This window comes from Bufo gargarizans, chromosome 1, assembly GCF_014858855.1.
Source record: "Bufo gargarizans isolate SCDJY-AF-19 chromosome 1, ASM1485885v1, whole genome shotgun sequence".
Lineage (NCBI taxonomy): Eukaryota > Metazoa > Chordata > Amphibia > Anura > Bufonidae > Bufo > Bufo gargarizans.
Genome location: NC_058080.1, coordinates 556,576,264 through 556,586,805, shown reverse-complemented (window position 1 = coordinate 556,586,805; position 10,542 = coordinate 556,576,264).

Below are 10,542 nucleotides of genomic sequence, written 5' to 3'. Positions count from 1 at the left end.
CAACATATCCTGATGAACCACAAAACGGGAAACACTGACTCTGCCCCAGGTTGTTGTGGTTCACCATCTACTATTAACACATTTTTTCAGTCACGGGATAAGGTTGGGTCCCGATGTTAGGCGGTACCAAAATTATCCCCGGAGTCATTGAGGTCTTCCAATTCAGGAGCCAGCGGCAAGTCATCCACGTCTCCCATCATCACACTTAGCGGGGTTGTCTCCTCCTCTTCCACCGAAGTGGCGGTCACCCCTACCGCTAGCCCTTTGGTCTCAGGTTCCCAGGATTCTGGTCTCCCCCTGAGCTGGGCCACTCTGCTAGTGTTACCCCTGTCTCATGGGTATCAGTCACTCTTATAGCAGGCCACAGTGCCGGGCAGCCTGGGAAGTCTCTCCCTTTTATAAGTTTGTAGTGTAAATTTGGGGCAACTGCCACTTCGTGAGTCCATCTGCCAGTGCCTGTGGTTAGAGACACCAGGGCGGAGGGATAGTCTTTTAAGTCTCCATGGATGCACATAACCCCGACTTTCCGGCCAATATACTCCGCTGACCCTACCAGGGCAGCCCTTACTAGGGACATCAGACTCCCTGAGTGCAGCAGAGCCTCCGCTGGAGTGTCTCCTACCTCCACCTGGCACAGGTGGTTTAGAGTTGTTGGGGTACCTTCTGCGCACAGCTTCCTGGCATATAGTGACTGACGGTAGCCATAGTTATTATCCTTGGGTTCCACCTGATAGGGACAGTCAGCTCTTACATGGCCCGGCTCCTGACACCGCCAGCAGACTATCGGAGCCAGATCCGTAGAGTGTACACCCCGAGTGGGTTTGGTTAGTATAAGTCGCCGGGTCTGGGATGGAGATTTACGGGGTTTGACTGCTCCCTCCTGAAAAAAAAACCTGTAACAGTATTTGTCACGAACATACCCATATACCGACTGATACTGTCTGGGACAAGTTTGGTTAACTTCCAGTTAACCTTCTACAGGCACAATTTGGTATACTGCCACCACGTGTTTTAACGGCACACAAACCGACTACCAGTCACTCACCCTCACGCAGAGCAGGGAATGAACCAGCAACCGCTTGCTGAGGAATTGCAATCGTTCAGCCAAGCAACAAGCAAAATGCAATTTCTCACACCAATGGTAACATTACTCCCCTCAGAGGCAGAATTAGTTAATTCCTTTGCTTAGAATACGGAAGACTTAGTAATTAAGATTTTTCAATCTCTAATAGAAAGGTGAAAAGAGAAAAACTGTGCATAAATATATATATAGAAAGAAGAATAACACCGCAGCACTCCGTTAAGTGAAAAAAGTGGGACCCTTTATTCACCTATGCGACGTTTCGGTCCGCTTGCTGGGACCATTATCAAGCAATGATAATTGCTTGATAATGGTCCCAGCAAGCGGACCGAAACGTCGCATAGGTGAATAAAGGGTCCCACTTTTTTCACTTAACGGAGTGCTGCGGTGTTATTCTTCTTTCTATTTGATACACCTTGGTGAGGTGACTCCACCGCTGGCACCCATACCATCTACTACCAGGAGTGCTGCCTTGAATTTTCCTTCCTATATATATATATATATATATATACTGTATATATATATTTACAGAAAAAATGACTATTCACGCCATTAATTCATGACAGTTATAATAAACGTGATACCGGATGAAAAGTATAATTAAGTTTCTCTGGTTCAGTCCTTGAAGTCGTTGTACAATTCGATTGGTGCAATATCAGTGGACCATGATCACTGACATTCAGAATGCAATAAATCCAGGTGGTAAGGCAGGGTCCTCACAATATCCTGCCAGCATCTTTTAACAGTTCTCAAACAGGAGGTGCCAGCAATTCTGCCCACCAATTGTACCAATGTGTGGGCACGGCCGAGTAGAGTTGAGCGAACACCTGGATGTTCGGGTTCGAGAAGTTCGGCCGAACTTCCCGAAAATGTTCGGGTTCGGGATCCGAACCCGATCCGAACTTCGTCCCGAACCCGAACCCCATTGAAGTCAATGGGGACCCGAACTTTTCGGCACTAAAACGGCTGTAAAACAGCCCAGGAAAGGGCTAGAGGGCTGCAAAAGGCAGCAACATGTAGGTAAATCCCCTGCAAACAAATGTGGATAGGGAAATGAATTAAAATAAAAATTTAATAAATAAAAATTAACCAAAATCAATTGGAGAGAGGTCCCATAGCAGAGAATCTGGCTTCCCGTCACCCACCACTGGAACAGTCCATTCTCAGATATTTAGGCCCCGGCACCCAGGCAGAGGAGAGAGGTCCCGTAACAGAGAATCTGGCTTCATGTCAGCAGAGAATCAGTCTTCATATCATAGCAGAGAATCAGGCTTCACGTCACCCACCACTGCAACAGTCCATTTTCATAAATTTAGGCCCAGCACCCAGGCAGAGGAGAGAGGTCCCGTAACAGAGGCATCTGGCTTCATGTCAGCAGAGAATCAGTCTGCATGTCATAGCAGAGAATCAGGCTTCACGTCAGCCACCACTGCAACAGTCCATTTTCATAAATTTAGGCCCAGCACCCAGGCAGAGGAGAGAGGTCCCGTAACAGACAATCTGGCTTCATGTCAGCAGAGAATCAGTCTGCATGTCATAGCAGAGAATCAGGCTTCACGTCACCCACCACTGTAAGAGTCCATTTTCATAAATTTAGGCCCAGCACCCAGGCAGAGGAGAGAGGTCCCGTAACAGACAATCTGGCTTCATGTCAGCAGAGAATCAGTCTTCATGTCATAGCAGAGAATCAGGCTTCACGTCACCCACCACTGTAAGAGTCCATTTTCATAAATTTAGGCCCAGCACCCAGGCAGAGGAGAGAGGTCCCGTAACAGACAATCTGGCTTCATGTCAGCAGAGAATTAGTCTGCATGTCATAGCAGAGATGAGGCTTCACGTCAGCCACCACTGCAACAGTCCATTGGCATATATTTAGGCCCAGCACCCAGGCAGAGGAGAGAGGTCCCGTAACAGACAATCTGGCTTCATGTCAGCAGAGAATCAGTCTTCATGTCATAGCAGAGAATCAGGCTTCACGTCACCCACCACTGTAAGAGTCCATTTTCATAAATTTAGGCCCAGCACCCAGGCAGAGGAGAGAGGTCCCGTAACAGAGAATCTGGCTTCATGTCAGCAGAGAATCAGTCTTCATATCATAGCAGAGAATCAGGCTTCACGTCACCCACCACTGCAACAGTCCATTGGCATATATTTAGGCCCAGCACCCAGGCAGAGGAGAGAGGTCCCGTAACAGAGGATCTGGCTTCATGTCAGCAGAGAATCAGTCTTCATGTCATAGCAGAGAATCAGGCTTCACGTCACCCACCACTGTAAGAGTCCATTTTCATAAATTTAGGCCCAGCACCCAGGCAGAGGAGAGAGGTCCCGTAACAGACAATCTGGCTTCATGTCAGCAGAGAATTAGTCTGCATGTCATAGCAGAGAATGAGGCTTCACGTCAGCCACCACTGCAACAGTCCATTGGCATATATTTAGGCCCAGCACCCAGGCAGAGGAGAGAGGTCCCGTAACAGACAATCTGGCTTCATGTCAGCAGAGAATCAGTCTTCATGTCATAGCAGAGAATCAGGCTTCACGTCACCCACCACTGTAAGAGTCCATTTTCATAAATTTAGGCCCAGCACCCAGGCAGAGGAGAGAGGTCCCGTAACAGACAATCTGGCTTCATGTCAGCAGAGAATTAGTCTGCATGTCATAGCAGAGAATAAGGCTTCACGTCAGCCACCACTGCAACAGTCCATTGGCATATATTTAGGCCCAGCACCCAGGCAGAGGAGAGAGGTCCCGTAACAGACAATCTGGCTTCATGTCAGCAGAGAATTAGTCTGCATGTCATAGCAGAGAATCAGGCTTCACGTCAGCCACCACTGCAACAGTCCATTGTCATATATTTAGGCCCAGCACCCAGGCAGAGGAGAGAGGTCCCGTAACAGAGGATCTGGCTTCAAGTCAGCAGAGAATCAGTCTTCATATCATAGCAGAGAATCAGGCTTCACGTCACCCACCACTGCAACAGTCCATTTTCATAAATTAAGGCCCAGCACCCAGGCAGAGGAGAGAGGTCCCGTAACAGACAATCTGTCTTCATGTCAGCAGAGAATAGTCTGCATGTCATAGCAGAGAATCAGGCTTCACGTCACCCAACATTGGAACAGTCCATTGGCATATATTTAGGCCCCGGCACCCAGACAGAGGAGAGGTTCATTCAACTTTGGGTAGCCTCGCAATATAATGGTAAAATGAAAATAAAAATAGGATTGAATGAGGAAGTGCCCTGGAGTCCAATAATATATGGTTAAGTGGAGGTAGTTAATGTCTAATCTGGACAAGGGACGGACAGGTCCTGTGGGATCCATGCCTGGTTCATTTTTATGAACGTCAGCTTGTCCACATTGGCTGTAGACAGGCGGCTGCGTTTGTCTGTAATGACGCCCCCTGCCAGTGCTGAATACACGTTCAGACAAAACGCTGGCCGCCGGGCAGGCCAGCACCTCCAAGGCATTAAAGGCTAGCTCTGGCCACGTGGACAATTAGAGACCCAGAAGTTGAATGGGGCCGAACCATCAGTCAGTACGTGGAGGGGTGTGCACACGTACTGTTCCACCATGTTAGTGAAATGTTGCCTCCTGCTAACACGTTGCGTATCAGGTGGTGGTGCAGTTAGCTGTGGCGTGTTGACAAAAGTTTTCCACATCTCTGCCATGCTAACCCTGCCCTCAGAGGAGCTGGCCGTGACACAGCTGCCTTGGCGACCTCTTGCTCCTCCTCTGCCTTGGCCTTGGGCTTCCACTTGTTCCCCTGTGACATTTGGGAATGCTCTCAGTAGCGCGTCTACCAACGTGCGCTTGTACTCGCGCATCTTCCTATCACGCTCCAGTGCAGGAAGTAAGGTGGGCACATTGTCTTTGTAGCGTGGATCCAGCAGGGTGGCAACCCAGTAGTCCGCACAGGTTAAAATGTGGGCAACTCTGCTGTCGTTGCGCAGGCACTGCAGCATGTAGTCGCTCATGTGTGCCAGGCTGCCCAGGGGTAAGGACAAGCTGTCCTCTGTGGGAGGCGTATCGTCATTGTCCTGCCTTTCCCCCCAGCCACGCACCAGTGATGGACCCGAGCTGCGTTGGGTGCCACCCCGCTGTGACCATGCTTCATCCTCATCCTCCTCCACCTCCTCCTCATCCTCGTCCTCCTCGTCCTCCAGTAGTGGGCCCGGGCTGGCCACATTTGTACCTGGCCTCTGCTGTTGCCAAAAACCTCCCTCTGAGTCACTTCGAAGAGACTGGCCTGAAAGTGCTAAAAATGACCCCTCTTCCTCCTCCTCCTCCTCCTCCTCCTGGGCCACCTCCTCTTCCATCATCGCCCTAAGTGTTTTCTCAAGGAGACATAGAAGTGGTATTGTAACGCTGATAACGGCGTCATCGCCACTGGCCATGTTGGTGGAGTACTCGAAACAGCGCAACAGGGCACACAGGTCTCGCATGGAGGCCCAGTCATTGGTGGTGAAGTGGTGCTGTTCTGTAGTGCGACTGACCCGTGCGTGCTGCAGCTGAAACTCCACTATGGCCTGCTGCTGCTCGCACAGTCTGTCCAGCATGTGCAAGGTGGAGTTCCACCTGGTGGGCACGTCGCATATGAGGCGGTGAGCGGGAAGGCCGAAGTTACGCTGTAGCGCAGACAGGCGAGCAGCAGCAGGATGTGAACGCCGGAAGCGCGAACAGACGGCCCGCACTTTATGCAGCAGCTCTGACATGTCGGGGTAGTTGTGAATGAACTTCTGCACCACCAAATTCAGCACATGCGCCAAGCAAGGGATGTGCGTCAAATTGGCTAGTCCCAGAGCTGCAACGAGATTTCGCCCATTATCACACACCACCAGGCCGGGCTTGAGGCTCACCGGCAGCAACCACTCGTCGGTCTGTTGTTCTATACCCCGCCACAACTCCTGTGCGGTGTGGGGCCTGTCCCCCAAACATATGAGTTTCAGAATGGCCTGCTGACGTTTACCCCGGGCTGTGCTGAAGTTGGTGGTGAAGGTGTGTGGCTGACTGGATGAGCAGGTGGAAGAAGAGGAGGAGGAAGCCGAGAAGGAGGAGGTGGCAACAGGAGGCAAAGAATGTTGCCCTGCGATCCTTGGCGGCGGAAGGACGTGCGCTAAACAGCTCTCCGCCTGGGGCCCAGCTGCCACTACATTTACCCAGTGTGCAGTTAGGGAGATATAGCGTCCCTGGCCGTGCTTACTGGTCCACGTATCTGTGGTTAGGTGGACCTTGCTACAGATGGCGTTGCGCAGTGCACACTTGATATTATCGGATACTTGGTTGTGCAGGGAAGGCACGGCTCTCTTGGAGAAGTAGTGGCGGCTGGGAACAACATACTGTGGGACAGCAAGCGACATGAGCTGTTTGAAGCTGTCTGTGTCCACCAGCCTAAATGACAGCATTTCATAGGCCAGTAGTTTAGAAATGCTGGCATTCAGGGCCAGGGATCGAGGGTGGCTAGGTGGGAATTTACGCTTTCTCTCAAATGTTTGTGAGATGGAGAGCTGAACGCTGCCGTGTGACATGGTTGAGACGCTTGGTGACGGAGGTGGTGGTGGTGTTGGTGGTACATCCCCTGTTTGCTGGGCGGCAGGTGCCAACGTTCCTCCAGAGGCAGAGGAAGAGGCCGAGGCGGCAGCAGCAGAAGAGGTAGCAGGGGGAGCCTGAGTGACTTCCTTGGTTTTAAGGTGTTTACTCCACTGCAGTTCATGCTTTGCATGCAGGTGCCTGGTCATGCAGGTTGTGCTCAGGTTCAGAACGTTAATGCCTCGCTTCAGGCTCTGATGGCACAGCGTGCAAACCACTCGGGTCTTGTCGTCAGCACATTGTTTGAAGAAGTGCCATGCCAGGGAACTCCTTGAAGCTGCCTTTGGGGTGCTCGGTCCCAGATGGCGGCGGTCAGTAGCAGGCGGAGTCTCTTGGCGGCGGGTGTTCTGCTTTTGCCCACTGCTCCCTCTTTTGCTACGCTGTTGGCTCGGTCTCACCACTGCCTCTTCCTCCGAACTGTGAAAGTCAGTGGCACGACCTTCATTCCATGTGGGGTCTAGGACCTCATCGTCCCCTGCATCGTCTTCCACCCAGTCTTGATCCCTGACCTCCTGTTCAGTCTGCACACTGCAGAAAGACGCAGCAGTTGGCACCTGTGTTTCGTCATCATCAGAGACATGCTGAGGTGGTATTCCCATGTCCTCATCATCAGGAAACATAAGTGGTTGTGCGTCAGTGCATTCTATGTCTTTCACCGCTGGGGAAGGGCTAGGTGGATGCCCTTGGGAAACCCTGCCAGCGGAGTCTTCAAACAGCATAAGAGACTGCTGCATAACTTGAGGCTGAGACAGTTTCCCTGGTATGCATGGGGGTGATGTGACAGACTGATAGGGTTGGTTTTCAGGCGCCATCTGTGCGCTTTCTGCAGAAGACTGGGTGGGAGATAATGTGAACGTGCTGGATCCACTGTCGGCCACCCAATTGACTAATGCCTGTACCTGCTCAGGCCTTACCATCCTTAGAACGGCATTGGGCCCCACCATATATCGCTGTAAATTCTGGCGGCTACTGGGACCTGAGGTAGTTGGTACACTAGGACGTGTGGATGTGGCAGAACGGCCACGTCCTCTCCCAGCACCAGAGGGTCCACTAACACCACCACGACCATGTCCACGTCCGCGTCCCTTACTAGATGTTTTACTCATTGTTATGGTTCACCACAACAACAAAAATATTATTTGGCCCATTGTATTGTATTCAAATTCAGCGGGATATAAATTTGAGGCCTAGTATTTAGGCGCTGGGTGACCAGTATGGATTTAGTGACAGAATTAGACTTGGAAATGCACAGTAGCGTGTATGTGAAGTTATTCTGAATGACCCTATGTGCACCTTGAATATTATATACCCTTTTAGGGATAGATTTCAAATAGCTCTGATATAGCAGAAACCACTAAATTATGAAATTGCTAAATTGGGAATTGTATTTCAACCCAGAACAAAAAATGTGCTTTGACGGACACTAAATAACTTGCCCAGCCACAACAGGACAGCGGTAACGAGAGATGTAGCGGGATATAAATTTGAGGCCTAGTATTTAGGCGCTGGGCGACCGGTATGGATTTACTAACAGAATTAGACTTGGAAATGCACAGTAGCGTGTGTGTGAAGTTATTCTGAATGACCCTATGTGCACCTTGAATATTATATACCCTTTTAGGGATAGATTTCAAATAGCTCTGATATAGCAGAAACCACTAAATTATGAAATTGCTAAATTGGGAATTGTATTTCAACCCAGAACAAAAAATGTGCTTTGGCGGACACTAAATAACTTGCCCATCCACAACAGGACAGCGGTAACGACAGATTTAGCGGGATATAAATTTGAGGCCTAGTATTTAGGCGCTGGGTGACCGGTATGGATTTAGTGACAGAATTAGACTTGGAAATGCACAGTAGCGTGTGTGTGAAGTTATTCTGAATGACCCTATGTGCACCTTGAATATTATATACCCTTTTAGGGATAGATTTCAAATAGCTCTGATATAGCAGAAACCACTAAATTATGAAATTACTAAATTGGGAATTGTATTTCAACCCAGAACAAAAAATGTGCTTTGACGGACACTAAATAACTTGCCCATCCACAACAGGACAGCGGTAACGACAGATTTAGCGGGATATAAATTTGAGGCCTAGTATTTAGGCGCTGGGTGACCGGTATGGATTTAGTGACAGAATTAGACTGGGATATGGCCAAAAAATAACCACATTATTGCTGGTTAAATGCACTTGGTGTGACAGCTTGACCAACCACACTACTGAGGGTTAAATGCACTTGGTGACGGGCGCAGCTTGCCCCTGATGTAGTATATGGTCAAAAAATGAACAGACTATTGCTGGTTAAATGCACTTGGTGTGACAGCTTCACCCTGATGTAGGCTTTAGCCAAAAAACAACCACACCATTGAGGGTTAAATGCACTTGGTGACAGGCGCAGCTTGCCCCTGATGTAGTATATGGCCAAAAAATGAACAGACTATTGCTGGTTAAATGCACTTGGTGTGACAGCTTGACCAACCACACTACTGAGGGTTAAATGCACTTGGTGACGGGCGCAGCTTGCCCCTGATGTAGTATATGGCCAAAAAATGAACAGACTATTGCTGGTTAAATGCACTTGGTGTGACAGCTTCACCCTGATGTAGGCTTTAGCCAAAAAACAACCACACCATTGAGGGTTAAATGCACTTGGTGACAGGCGCAGCTTGCCCCTGATGTAGTATATGGCCAAAAAATGAACAGACTATTGCTGGTTAAATGCACTTGGTGTGACAGCTTGACCAACCACACTACTGAGGGTTAAATGCACTTGGTGACGGGCGCAGCTTGCCCCTGATGTAGTATATGGCCAAAAAATGAACAGACTATTGCTGGTTAAATGCACTTGGTGTGACAGCTTGACCAACCACACTACTGAGGGTTAAATGCACTTGGTGACAGGCGCAGCTTGCCCCTGATGTAGTATATGGCCAAAAAATGAACAAACTATTGCTGGTTAAATGCACTTGGTGACGGGCGCAGCTTGCCCCTGATTTAGTATATGGCCAAAAAATTAACAGACTATTGCTGGTTAAATGCACTTGGTGTGACAGCTTCACCCTGATGTAGGCTTTAGCCAAAAAACAACCACACCATTGAGGGTTAAATGCACTTGGACGCAGCTTGGATGCACTTGGTCGCAGCACCGCACAAGACACAAAATGGCCGCCGATCACCCCAGAAAAAAGTGACTGACAAACGGTCTGGGCAGCCTAAAAACAGTGAGCATTTGAATTTCAGCAGCTCAATGATGCACAGCTGCAGATCGATCGATTAATCAAGTCCTTTGGAGGAGTTAATCTGCCTAATCTCGCCCTACTGTCGCAGCCGCAACCTCTCCCTACGCTAATCAGAGCAGAGTGACGGGCGGCGCTATGTGACTCCAGCTTAAATAGAGGCTGGGTCACATGGTGCTCTGGCCAATCACAGCCATGCCAATAGTAGGCATTGCTGTGACGGCCTCTTGGGGCAAGTAGTATGACGCTTGTTGATTGGCTGCTTTGCAGCCTTTCAAAAAGCGCCAAGAAAGCACCACAAAAGCGCCAAGAAAGCGACGAACACCGAACCCGAACCCGGACTTTTACGAAAATGTCCGGGTTCGGGTCCGTGTCACGGACACCCCAAAATTCGATACGAACCCGAACTATACAGTTCGAGTTCGCTCATCCCTACCGAGGAGGTGTCATCAAGGTTGATGACCCAGATAGGGCCAGCTCAGAATGTTATTATTCTGGCGGAGCTCACAACTCAGTGGAACCTTTAAACACAGATATGACATTCAGGTATTAATGACCATTACGATTTTATAAGTCTAACAAGACCAAACTTGACACTGCTGGGACTTGTGGTTCCTGAGGAGGGCTTAAAGCTGGA